Here is a 14,827-nt window from a genome sequence, read left to right as displayed (position 1 = left end):
ATAGGGCAATTATTATATCATTGCCTTCACAGTACAAAAACTTTCATGATATTTGTTTTGTTTGTTAAAGCTTCTGGAATGCAGTATACAGAGCAGGGTTGACTTTTCAATGGAGATTTATTAAGACATCAGGAGAAAGATGCCATTTTTCAGGAAACACTGCTAGGGAGGCACAGGATAATCCCTGCTGGTCCTTCTCTTCTGTATTCTGGTTTCAATGACTCTCTTTCCCAGTGTTTCTATGGGATCTTTCTTAGCATCTGTGGATTTATCTCCCTCAGTGAGCTCTTTCCTGGTGGTTCTCTCTAAACTAAATCTCTCACTCTCTATCTTTCTCTCTTCCATTTCTCTGTATTTCTTTCTCTCTGACCACATCTCTCCCTTCCTCTGGCCCTTCCTCTCAAGGTTCTCTCCAAATGGTCATTGCCTTTTATCTTCTCATGAATGACTCCACCTTGAATGGGCTACATCACATCCCAGTTTATACCACCTAATTAAAATGTCCCACCCACAGCAGATTGCCTTTTCTGGGGCATATAACAGCTCCAAATTAATACAATATTTTTCTATCACTTTTATTCAGGATTCATAGTATGTGCACTCTATCACAAATCCACTCCCTGAAAAGAATTGATTCCTATATTTAATTCATCAAAAATTATAAAAAATAATGTGTGTTTGGCAAACTAATGTGGCACTATGAAATTATTTACATTCACATGTCTAGTTGTGTTAGTCAGAATTTTACTTTGTTATAATACTAAAGTTTTGCATGCATTAGACAAGAAAAATACAAATGAAATTAGGAAAAATACAATGAAATTAAGAAATACATAGTTTGGGTTACAATGACATTTAAAACTGTCATTTATCTCTACTTCTTCCCCTAAAACAATTAAATAAGAGTGAAATTAAAGGGGAAATACCTGGTACTTTTGTATGGTGAAAGTTCATACAAAAGGGAATAGAATTCCACATCTGCTCTCCACCTCAGGAGTGAAGAATTCACTATCCTTCAAACAGAAGTAGTGTCATTTGGAAGCTGCAGAGTTTGAGGCAGAGAATCATCAACCTGGAGAAAAAATGTTCTATAAAGACGGATCTGTGGATAAGACCTATACGCTGAAAAGAGTATTCAGATATTATATAATGTGAATCCCTTAATTTCTTCTAAAGATGTTTGAAGAATGCTGACTAAGGTAACATTCCACTGAGAGTATCCTTGGGAATGACTTTCTGAAGGAAATTACTTCTTGAAATAACTGATATTTCAGACCCCTTAAAATCCCTATAGCCCTGATCATTGAAGTTAGACTGTTCACAAGCTTAATCCATGCTCATTGCACTTCCAATACATTTCCTACTGTTAATATTGAACATAAACTTAGGGTCATGATGCGTTTGTGGAATGTTTCAAATTTTAATGCAGAATAAAAGAAAAATAATATTGATAGGAAAAGGAAACCAAGAGTAAATGAACATTGCAGATAATAGAAGAAAAAACAAAAACTCATATAAATGTTATCACAGAAAAAATAAGGAGAATCCCTCCAATTAAAACTTGTGAGATAGTGTCTCCCTAGTTTAGAGTGAAAGCATTCTTAATATGTGAAAATTCTATCTCAGAAATAATATCATGCCACAAAAAAGTTGGATGAATACAGAAAAGAGGAATAGAGAAATTAAAATTTTAAGAAAAATGTTTGTAAAATAATGTCAATATCAGAAAGAATAATAAAATTCCAGAAAGAGGAAAAAGAAAGGAAAGGAAAGAAAATTATCAAAAAGTAAAACAAAATAAGATTATTCCTCAGAATGAAGGAAATGAATTTTTTAAATGACCAAGTGAGAAGTCAGAGCTATAATCTATAAACAGAAATAAAAATATTATACCATGGCACATACTTGTAAAATTCCAAAGTACTGTAAATAAAGAGACTTTTCAAGATGACACAGCAATAAAAAAATTAAAAAAAAATAATTCAACTGACAGTGAATTATAATGGGATGATCTTTTAACACAGGTAATTTGACTGGGGTGGAAGGGTGGAGAAATATTCAAATATTTATGAAAACCAATTTTCAACTTACTATCTTCACACAGTCAAAGCAAAACTCTATCGAGGATAAAATTCTTACTTATCTGGAACATATGTTTTTTAATTGCTTTGGCCCTTTATTGTAATATTATTATTAATTGTAATATTATTTTGCTGGCAATGGACTTATAGGTATAAATTTTTTTTAAAAAAAAGAAAGCCAAAAAGTAATATCTTAATCAGAATAGTTCAACCCAATATCTAATGTAGGTTATATAAATAAATAAATGTGGTATTATTACATGGAAAAAAATTTATGCTACGCAATTAAATATTCCCAGAAATAGTACTTTTCTCTCACTTCGACCATTGCCTGTGTTGCCAAGCTCATCAACCACACATCCCCACAACAGGAGTACTGCAATTACTTCCTGTTCTCAATTCCAGTCAGCTTCCTGGATGGTCTACTTTTGTCAGACAGTGGTCAAGTTCAAATATACGTTGGCTCATATCACTCTCCTGCTCAAATTATCCGGGGTTTTACTCCCCTGCCTAGTACAAACTAAAAATACATCCCATGAATGGCAGTGTCCATTGATGTAACCCTTTTCCTCATTTCCTTTCTCCATCATCTTCTCCTACCTCGCTCTCCCCGGGGCTGCACTGCCCTCTGCTGGTCACCCGGAACCTTCCTTCCTTCCTTCCTTGGGGATGGGCTTTTTATGAACCTTCTGCCCGTCACACCATCCTCAGGTAGGGATGTGATGAGCAGATTAGGGGAGGTAATAGAAGCTACTCAGGAAATAAAGATGGGGTGGTTGGAAGCAAGAATTAATTATAGTTCTCTTCTTGAATATACAAGTTCCTGAGAGAATAAAACAATTCTACATACTGATTCACTGATTACTCAGTGAGATTTTATTATTGGCTGATACTAATTACGAAAGTTGGTGCAGACAAAGATAGCCTATTTTCCCTTCAGAAGCAAACAGTTTGATAAATTATCATCCTGGGGTGATGTCCAAGCCCATGGGAGAGCAGTAACATGTAAAATGATCGAGCTCTTCAGCCCACACTGTCTGCCAACATGGATAGGTATATTACATGGGCATCATCTACATGCTCAGAGAAATGAACATGTTCTTTATCTCTACAGAAATGAAATTTACAACCTCCTTCTGCACTTGTGGTCAGTAATTTCACTTGTCCTGAATCTCAGAAGAAATAAGGACTGGAGGTACAAAAGTAAGTCTTTTTGTTAGAAAAAAATTCATTTTAGATATAACATACCTGAGAAATAAAACAGTAGCTAAATGTCCTTATTTAAACAATAGGGAAAAATAAGAAAATTTAAAAGGACCATATTAAAATCATATTACTGTCTGGTGTTCTAATTATTTAATGTAACATTTAATTAAATAATTAAATTAATTATTTAATCCAGCATCCTTGGGATGAAATACAAAGGGGGAACATATTAAATTTGTCTTTTTCTTAAATATTCCAAAAGAGATTATGTTTTTTAATATTCTTGGCATACTTATAATATCTTGGTTTATAAGTGTATATAATGATTAAAGAGTGTTTCATTTAGCTCAATATGAAGAAAATGGATTCAATATTACATGAAATCACAATAATTAACATGATTAATGAAAGTCATATAATAAATAATACATGAAGAAAGTTAAAAACTAATTATGCTGTGTTTAAAAATATAATATTCAGCCCTATAATAACATTGATGGGTAACTGAGTCAGAGTTACCAAGAACTTTGCTGGAGGTGATTTTTCCTATTTTATTTTCTTCTCACTAAAAGACACAGACAAGTATGGATGTTTGAAATATATGCATGAATGGTCATTAACCTTTCTTTACTCAAACACTCAGGGGAAATGAATAACTTTTTATGATGAAGAATCCACAATATTTTAAACAGAAACAACAGCAGAGATGAACAAAGTCGAATTTTATTATAATAAACATTTTTATACCCCTCAAAATATTTACCCTATTAGAATGGAATACAACTAATTTCTCATTTTTTAATTTTTTAATAAAATCTAGGGATTCCTTTCCTCTAAGAAATTGGAGAATATTAAATTAGAGGTATTAAATGATAAATTATTTAATATTACCTCTCTCCCAAACCTAGTAACCAATATTTACTGTTTTCTTTCCATTATCCATGCCATGGAGAGAGAATGAGTATATTTTTAAAAGGAGTTTAATAGGAGTCCACTGATAGGTGAATTGTAAAGTATATTCTCAAGTATATTATAAATGTACATGAAGGATGAAGAATAAATTCTGAACAAATATAAGGCATCAAACTGTCACTGAAAGAGGAATCATCCAGTATTTCATCACCCAGATGCCATTTGAATTTAGTTCCCATTCTATCTTCCCTTTTCCCCACTACATAATTTGTATAGGAGTGATACAGGAATACAAGGAAGGTGATCTGATTGTGTTACTGACCTGAAACTGTTATAAAATATTTGCAATTTCAGTGTGCAGTTGATAAATGTCATGTTTTTAATACTTTAATAGATAGTAGAAAGAAAGGAAAAGGAGCTTGTGGGGAAAACATAATTATTTAACTTATTAGATATGGGGGAATTTAAATGGGGAAGAAATAAAAAATAGTTGCTGAGCAATACCAATAATCTCAACCCATATATTGTAGGATATTTGAAAACTACCGTAACTGGGTTACTTATGAAATTCTATGTAGAAGACTGTAAATGAAAATAACTTGGGAATTGTGACAAAGAAACAAAAGGAAGCTATTAACTAAATTCTGTACTAAAATTTTGAAATTTGTGAACTGTGCTAAATTGAATGATTTGAAGAGACAATAAGGCTAAAGATTTTATAGGAGTATCTGAGGAAAATTGACAATGAATAATTTGTATTTTTCTCAGAATTATTTACATCTCAAATTCTCAGAAATTATAATGAAATTGTGATTATAATCAACATGGGACAGAATGTAGAGATGGGAAGCTTGGGGAAAAATTTAGCTTTTGTTCCTTGGTCAATTCATATTTACCTAAAGGTTTGGGAGGGTTTTCATAGATCCACATAAAATTTTAAGTCATCAAATATCAACATCTTTCACATAATATTTAAACAATATTTTAATGACAGACTTATTTGAACTTAAACTAAATTTGGTTAAATGAAAGTAAATTAGCCAATAAATGAGTTATGATCAATACACTGAAGACTATGCACATGGAAGTAGTCGTTCAGTAATTCAAATAGGACATTACCATATGTAGAGACCAATTATGATATGTATATTCTTTACTCTTGTGAGATTTGAATTTGTTGATTTTTGTATCTTTCTTTTTGTTTATTGATATTTTGAATATATTATGACTGCAGTAATGAGAAATGAAATGACTGTGACTGAATTTATCCTCATGGGATTTCCTACTAGTCAACATATGTACACTTTGCATTCAATGCTCTTCTCATTCATTTATTTGTGGGCCCTGCTGGGGAATGCCCTCATTATCATGATACTAGCTTTGGACCAGCACCTCAAAACCCCCATGTACTTTTTCCTGAAAAATTTATCCTGCCTGGATTTCTGCCTCATTTCAGTTACAACCCCAAATCCATTGTCAACTACTTGACCCACAACAACTCCATCTCCTTCCTGGGCTGCTTAGCACAAGTATTTTTTATGGTGTTTTCAGCAACTGCAGAGGTGCTCCTCTTCACAGCAATGTCCTTTGATCGCTATGCTGCCATCTGCCATCCCCTGCACTATGAGGTCATCATGAACGTGAGCGCATGTGTGCAGATGGCGGCTGTGTCTTGGGTGGGTGGGTTTCTGAACGCTGTGATGCACACAGCTGGTACCTTCTCCTTCTCCTTCTGTGGGTCTAATGTGGCACATCAGTTTTTCTGTGGCATTCCCCAATTATTAGCTATTTCTTGTTCAGAAAATTTAATGAAGGAAATTGTGCCCATTCTCATTACTTCTGGATTTCTGCTGTTTCATTTTTCATCACTGTTTCCTACATCTATATCTTCTCCACTTTTGGGAAGATTCCATCTAAAGTAGGCCAGTCGAAAGCCTACTCCACTTGTCTTCCACACTTGGTGGTCATTTTGTTATTTTTTTTCACTGGTTTCACTGCCCATCTAAAGCCAACTTGAGGGTCCCCTTCTATTTTTGACCTAGTAATTTCTGTGTTCTACACTGTAGTAACCCCAACCTTGAATCCCATCATATATAGTCTAAGAAACAAGGCCATGAAAATGGCTTTTCATATGTTTAGAGAAAGAAGTATCATCAAAAATAATACATTATTCTTAATCTCCAATAGCAAAAATAATTTACAAGTATAAACCTACTATTTAATTCAATTTTCCTCCAAATTTTATAAGTAAATATTTAAAAGGATAAAAAAGGGTCAGTGCCTCATTAGGTATTTTCATTGAGCAGAGAAATTGCATGTCTCTGTTATTATTAAACTTTGAGAATTCCTAAAGTTATGGATCTTTTTTCCAACCCACTTCTTAAATAGTATTCATGAACTGAATTCGAGATATTTTCATGTGATGAAAATAAACATGCTTGCTTAGAAAAGACAAGTATACATTACCAACTTTTACCAAAAATAAGAAAAAACAAGTGCACAAACATAAAGTTATTCCATTTCTGTATTCTCATATTGTCATTAATTCATATACCAAAACCTTGTAGGGTCTTTTGGCTCATTTTTATTTTTTCCCTGTATTCAATGTTTTATTTATATGCCACTTTGGTGGATAAGTTGCTTCAAAATTAAATGTGATCATCTTACCACCTCATTTGACTTCTGGGGAGCTGTCTTCCCTTTTATATATTACTTTAAGGTTTTCTATAAAAGGAAAAGTGGAAAAATGCATGTTAAAAGAATTTTGTCAGAGAAAATTATCAGAACCCAAGATACTAGAGAAACTATGTTCCAAGTGTCATAATAAAATTAATATTAATTTGATGTTTTATTTTTTACTACCATAATTATACTTCCTTATATATTATATACAAAATAAATATATATAAGTATTAACATTTTAAATATCATATTTGTATTTCAAAATAAAACTGCCACCTTTTATTTCTACTATCATTTTGCCTATATTTAAGATTTCTCCCTAATCATCAAAATTCTGTTTTGATGGCTTTTGATTGACTTTCTGCTAGATATCTTGTAACTTTCTCACTCTTCTACTATTGTGTGTATGACTTATTCTCATGTCAGAAATTTTGTTGAAGTAACCATGGTACTAGATATAAATAATTATTTCCTAAAGCATTGGTACTATAAATTTAAGGTTATCAATTATTGCTTATGAAATGTCTTGAAATTATTCCCCCAGAACACATCATACTTTTAATATATATTAGGTATACAAAACAGCATTAAATTAATGAATATATGATTTTCTCACTGATAAATTTTATTGAGATTCTGTCAGTTATATTCCAATTTTCATTAGGTATTTTTTCACTTAGGAATATTACATAAGGATTGCTGTAATTTATTATTTGTTCTTCAGGTGGAGGAACATATTTACTCACTGTCTATTATTTTGCATTCTAAATTGTCTGTTCATTTATCTGCCTTGTCATAAAATTTATTGTCAACTTGAATATGTCTTTATATGACATAGATATTAAAATTACTTCATATAAATATTGTTCACCTCTAATTATCCCTTTAACTACAACTTTATTTACATAACACAGCTTCTGAGAATGATAGCATTAAATCTGTCAAATTATTTCTTTATGAGTTTTGATAACTTCAAATTGATGATGTAGTTAATTGATTACATTTTATTCACATCCTTTTACATATTTTTAATTTCATGTAAAAAATTGTGTATTTATGCTGAAATCAAGATAATCTTGAGATTTTTTTTGGCAGAATTTTTTTTTTTACATGGACAGGCACCAGGAATTGAACCTGGGTCCTTGGGCATGGCAGGCAAGCACTCTTACCTGCTGAGCCACCATGGCCCGTTTGGCAGAATTTTTAATGTAAAGCAGGAAATATTTCCCTGAATGCTGGAAACATTTCTCAATCATGTCCTTTTTTATTACAGTTAATATAAAGAATAAATTTCATCATTTTGAATTAAAAATGACACAATATTAAGCTCAATTAATACTTATTGTTTATCATATAGGGTATATCACATTCTCAGTGGGAAATTGTTATTAGTCTAAACCATTTGCTGCTCCATTTTAAATCTTCCCTACTAAACAATTTCCTAGGCATGGAATTTAAAGACTCCATATGGAATTTAAATTTGTGTGGGTTATCCTTTATTGTTAAGATTTTAATTTTACTGTGGTAAATCCTGTGACAATACTCACACACTTTTAGTATTTTCAGAGAGGTATTCCCAAGATTGCTGCAAGCATTATATCAGTAATTCATGTGCCATTGATGGGCAATCAAAAATGCTGATGATCGGGCAGGCCACGGTGGCTCAGCAGGCAAGAATGCTTGCCTGCCATGCCAGAGGACCCAGGTTCGATTCCCGGTGCCTGCCCATGTTAAAAAAAAAAAAAAAAGATCATTATAAAAAAAAAAGTGCTGATGATCATTCATCAATTAATATTCATTGAGAATACTTATGCTTTATACCTGAACAAATTTGCACCTTTTCATTGAAGACTATGAAATATTAACTGATTTTCTTCATATATGATTCTCTGATAACAAACAAAAAATAAATACACCTGTGGAAGTTTTAGGCACAAAACACAGTCCCAAATAATCAGGGCCCAGTGGCCCCATGTGCTACCAGTGACTCCTCTGGCCATGATTACTTTTGTTCCTGATGAGGCCAGACAAGATCCTCATGTCTCTTCACCCACCTGGGCTTCTGGGAAATGCCCACACCCACAAATATATCACTCCCTACAATTCCATGGAGAGTATATGTTCTAAAAGGAGTGAATTTCTTCATTTTCCAGATCATGAATACAATACACTTTACTAATTTGATGGATTTATGTCTAAATTGCTATGCAGTTGAAGAAAAAATGGCCAATACCCATTTGACCATCATTATTATTCTGTACCTGTTTTTTAAACAGAAAAGAAAAAGAAAAGGAAAAAGAGACAGGGTTAAGGAAGTGTTGTTTCATTGGCATGTTTGCAGCAAAGCTTGTGTGATTTATTAAAAGCAAACAGGCAAAAATCCTTTTTTAAGCTAAAAGCATGATAATTTTTGTAAGAATAAACAGTATATACTTTATTCCAAAACAATTTGTCCTTACACATATTTATTGATCATCTAGAATGTAAATCTGTCAATAAACAAATTGTGACAGTAAGATAGGGAATTCCACTTGTGTAATTCATCAAAAATTGTAAAGGTAAAACAGAAATTCCTTTTTGTATTTGTGTACAAATTTTAATCCAAATGCTTTCACTTGTAGGCCCTGTGTATCTGTTCATTGTAGGTTCTGGGAAAACAAACAATCAGACAAAGTAACAATAACAATAAATATATAACTTGTTCTAAGGATCAATGTTTACCCTATCAGATCTTTTCTGTGAATATGGTTGGCATTAGGGAGGGATGACTATATTTACTCTCATTGTGAAGAAATTTGATCTGGCTTTATATTTAAACCAGGAATTGCTATATTCATGTCCTCCATAATTTTATAGAAGGTGTATGAATTAACTTAAATTTGTATGTTTAAATTTTAGATATGTCATTACTTAACAGACCCTATGCTTGTAAAGAACCAGACAGCCTATGATGTCTTTCATTCTTTCTAGGCTGATGACAATGGGAAGCCCTTGGAAGTTCAGCCTGACCTTGTGATAACAGGGACTGTTTTAAGACTAGATGACTCAAAAATATGGAGGAGGGTGATACATCTTGAAATGTTAGTCATAAAACTTGTTATGATTGTAAGGAAATTAATCTTGGGTTTGGGATGTTTAAACAATTGTTGAGACAAAGTCAGAGCTAATACTTTTGAATTGAGGACCAAAATATTTTAAAATGTTGTCAAAAGTTAAAAAAGAACTGTATTTCAACATTTTCTTGATTCAAACATTTTTCTCAATTACATTTAAGTAGGTTGATGTTTAATTTTATCTTCTTTTGAGTTATTAAATTATTTTATATTGTTTCTCTTTTTATAGTGTATCAAGATGAATCATTGTTAATTATATGTTAATGTCCCCAATATTTTGATTTGAATTGTTAAAAAGAAAAAAACAAGATTTCTCCTTATGAAACAAGAGCATATATTAAAATTTTGTACTTGGAATGTAAAGTACCATGTATCATATATTTAAAAATACATCAACACATGCCAGAAACCCAGGTTCAATTCTCGGTGCCTGCCCATGCAAAAAAAAAAAAAAAAAAGGAAAACATTGACAAAATAAAAAGTTTGAGAAAGAAATGTGAAAGTGAGATTTGATGCATGCAGATTTGAAAAAGAAATAACAGATTTTTAAAACTGGAAACAGATTTTTGTGTAAAGATTTAATGAAAATGAAAATGTTCTATTAAAATCATTAATGAGCTTGAAATTAGACACAGAAATCACCTGGAACATTGCAAGGTAGAGAAGGAAATGAAATTTCATACATATCTACTAATATGCCCATGCACTCACACAAACAAGATATGACAAATTCAGGAATATGGAGGATGAACAACAAAGGATGAAGAAATAATGATAACTCAGAAATTAATATTTTATTGATAATGATTGGTATTTCCCTTTCAGGTATATAAAAAGGAACCTATAAATCTTGTGTAGGAAACCTTTTGTTCACTCTTCCAGATGCTCTATTTACCCACTCCATCAGTCAATATTCCAAAATGACACAGCTATGCACATGCTAAATTTAAACATGAAATGTAAGGACTCACAAAAGCTAAGGGGATATAAATGGCAAGCAGCTATGGTTAGGCAGGTTTAAAAGGAAGAGAAGTTATTTCCCTGGACATTTGGGTATTTGTGTAGCACTTAAGAATCAGAGTTGGAGTTCTACAACTCTGAAAGAAGAATTGCTACACTGTTCAGGAAACTGAAATATATATCAGGCTTCAATTAGAGATAGGAATGAAGCTGATCTTACTGGGTCTAGGGTAAATCAGAATAAAAGGTAAAAGATGACATTGCCTATATTTTGGAAATTCACATACTGTATGAGACCAAAGGAAGGAAGTTTTATTTTGTCCAAGGCCTACATTTTCTGTAGTATATAATCAAACTCAACCTCTTGGGATAGCTCATTTAAACAATGCCAACAGAGGTCGCTCAGAATGGAAATGAAGGCTTGTGAGTTCTTTGTTTAGCTTAGTTTAACATCTGGACACATCCCAGAGTATGTTCAGAAGATAATTTAAAAGTATTGGCAAAGTCCCTTAAGTGACAGGAGAAAAATATGGAACTATTAAACTTTACCACCAAGGAAACCCCTGATACTCAAATGCCTTAAACATTTGGGAATTCCAAGTCAATTGGACCAAAATCAAGATCAAGCCCTTGATTTTGAGACTTGATCTTATGAAACTTACATCTATAACAGAGAACTTAAGCCTGTCTATAATTATGCATAAGAGTTATTTCCGGAAAATTTCTTTGGTTCTTCAGTTGTGGACTCTCTGTCTCTCTAAACCCAAATATTCAGGGAAAATCAGTACATAGCCCCTACATGGGACACATTATCCAGTGGTAAAAGTCTCCCTGGCAACATGGGAAATGACGCCCAGAGATGAGCCTCGCCATGGTACCATCAGATCAGCAATGCTTTCCTGACCAAAAAGGAGGAAAAAAATGTAACAAATAATGTATTAGTGGCTAAGAGAGTTCAAATAGAGTCAAGAGGTTAATCTATAGGCTATTCTCATGCATGCTTCACCTAGATATTGCAAATTATCACATTTTGCTATACCAAATCAAAATCATCCCCGTTAACCCTAAAGAACACATGAGACTCTATCAGAAATTCTACAAAAGTTTCACATGCTAAGATTACTCTCCAGAAACCTACAATATCTAGACTGTTCCTAGGCACAATATATCTTGAAGTCCAGTAGGGCCAGCTTCTCCAAGAACATAAACTATTTCTACCCCCATCACATATTGTTAACACCCCCTTAGAAAATGAGAATATTAGAATAGGCATTGCCCAAATACCTCTAAAGATTGGGGGGAGCAAAGAGAAAGAGGAGTTATAACAGAAAAGATATGACTTAACAAAGGATTATGACTTCTGAATCATTATGTTGTTATTTCTTTTAGTCTTGAGTGTACTGGAGCAGCAAGAAGGAAACATCTGAAATTGTAGAACTGTAATCCTTACCAAACTCTGAAATCTGTTCTTCAAATGCTCATTACAATGTACTTACATATTTATTTTCTTTTTAACATAAAGGTTATATTTCACAATAAAAAAGTGTTAAGAAAGGAACCAAAGTCACTTCTATCAATGAAGTCCAACTATTTAAGTGAAAATAATCATTGGGGAAGTTATGTAAAATAAGAACCAGAGGAACAATTTCTGAACTTAGCAAAGGATATGGGAACATTTTTCAAGAATATTGAAAAGTATCAGGAAATTATAAAATTTAAGGAAAAATTGAGGCACCTCAAAGACAGGATAATAACACTTAAGACATCTCATTTGGGTTTCCAGTCTCAAAGTATCTCCCCACAAGGTGTTTATTAATTACAACAAGTAAAAGTGTAACTTTAATGTGGAGAAAAACCAGAAGAACCATCTTAACCAAGGGCTCAATGTTCATAAGACCTGGATTGGACCATGTTGGGCCTCTCATTAGGTATATTCCTGTCGTATTCTTGCCAAAAGTGCATAACCTGATTGCAATCTTCAGAAAATCTCAGATAAATATAAAGTGGTGTTCATTCTACAAAATAAATGGACTTCATCTTTCCAAATATCAGTGAGTGAGGGCATATTCCAGTTTCAAAGGACAGATGCAACTTGTGATTGTGTATTTGATCACTGAATATAGATTTGACATAGACACATAGATTTAAGTGAATATATAATTATACATGCAAATCTTTTACTGAGAAACTGAAAAAAAATTTCCTCCTATATGAAGAATAGATGATAATATGGATCCACAATAGTTATCTAACTTTGTATTGTTATTAGTTGTTGCTTTATACAGATACAGGCTACATATAAACTTTTTAAAAATATTTATGTTACTGTTTGTTTACCATGCTGACAGATTCTTCTATGAATTTTGTTGAAATCTTTTCATGCTTTTTGTTTTTAATTGAACACTGTTTTATTAATATTTTTAAATGTGAATTTTGGAGAAGGTTGTAATCACTTAAACACTTGCTTTATAGTTACCACTCCAACAGTATATGAGTACTTATTGTTTTCATGGCACTAAAATAATTGACAAATATTTTTCAGCCAATGTTATTCAGTATTTATTGTCTTGCACTTTGTTTCATGTACACCAAAAGAAAATAATATTTTCCATATTTATTCATTTTCTGTATATAAGTTGGGAAAGCTAGTCTGCTACTGTGATCCAATTTACATTGTCACATGTAGATATGAATGTACCTAAATTATTGTATCATATAATTAAAATGTTTTGTGTGCATTAGGTAGGAAAAATTCAAATAAAATTAAGCAAAATATAATTTTGGTTGCAATGACAGATTTCAAGACAAATTTATCTCTACTTCCATACCAAAGACAATAAGATAATGGTTAAATTATGAGGAAAATTGACACCTATAAACAAAAGATGAAAAGAAGGTACAACTGAGGGCATACATTAGCTAGTCTGTATTATAAGATATCCCATAAACAAGGGATTAAAACTCCCCACCTGTTCTTTTTCTTCCCCCCACCTGTTCTTGACCTCAGGAATAAAAAATCTACTACCCTAGGCAGAAGTAGTGGAATTTAAGGGCTTCAGAGTTTGAAGAATATAAATATCAGCCTGGAGACAAATGGCACTCTAAAGTCAAAGTGGGGATGGACAATACAAATAAACATGAATTTACAGTGACTAAAGATATTATAAAATGCAAAGTCCTTAATTATTGTCAATATCTTTCATAGAATGCCAGTGACCAGCCCATATGCAACTGGGAGAATACTTATGGTTTCTTTCTGGATTAACTGACTCTTTGAGAAAGTGGACCTCTAAAGCTCCATAAACCTTCTCAATGAAGTTCAGGTTTTAACATGCCCAGTCCATTCATGTCTCATTTCCAATAGTCTTTCTCTTCATCATCATGAACTTAGAGGCAAGGATCCTCGAGTGCTCATGAATAGTTTGTAAATTAAAAAATGAGTGAATAAAAAGATAATAATGCTGGAAAAATAAAGAAAACCTGGGTAAACAGGGTATTTCAATGAATAGAAAAAATGATTAAAGGAAAAACACACACAACACAATAAAATCTTTCAAAAGGAGAAAAATAGAAGAATCACTCCAAAGAGTACTGGCTAATAGTATCTCATAAACAAATGCAGAGTTCTTAGTATTTGAAAATATTATAAAATATGTAAAATTCTGGCTGGAAATGTTAGAAGAATATATATAGTCCTTTCTCTGAAGAGTAAAGATAAGTCATAGAGAAACTGAAAATTGGAGACACACAATAGGAAATAATATTAATGATGGAAATCATATCTAAATAATTCCAGAAAAGCAAAGAGAAAACAGTGGATAGAAAAATATCAAAAACTATTCTAAAATATTTTCTAAAACTTAAGGAAATAGT

At 32.2% G+C, this 14,827-nt stretch overlaps 1 pseudogene; it reads left to right on the top strand.

Annotated features, from left to right (window-relative positions):
• Nucleotides 1-5,435: 5,435 nt before the first annotated feature.
• On the top strand, nt 5,436-6,408 carry LOC143672920 (olfactory receptor 14A16-like; annotated as a pseudogene).
• The last annotated feature ends 8,419 nt before the right edge of the window (nt 6,409-14,827 follow it).

This window comes from Tamandua tetradactyla (genome assembly GCF_023851605.1).
Source record: "Tamandua tetradactyla isolate mTamTet1 chromosome 22 unlocalized genomic scaffold, mTamTet1.pri SUPER_22_unloc_2, whole genome shotgun sequence".
NCBI lineage: Eukaryota > Metazoa > Chordata > Mammalia > Pilosa > Myrmecophagidae > Tamandua > Tamandua tetradactyla.
The sequence above is the reverse complement of the archived record's forward strand: the minus strand, read 5'-3'. Positions and strand labels throughout refer to the sequence as shown.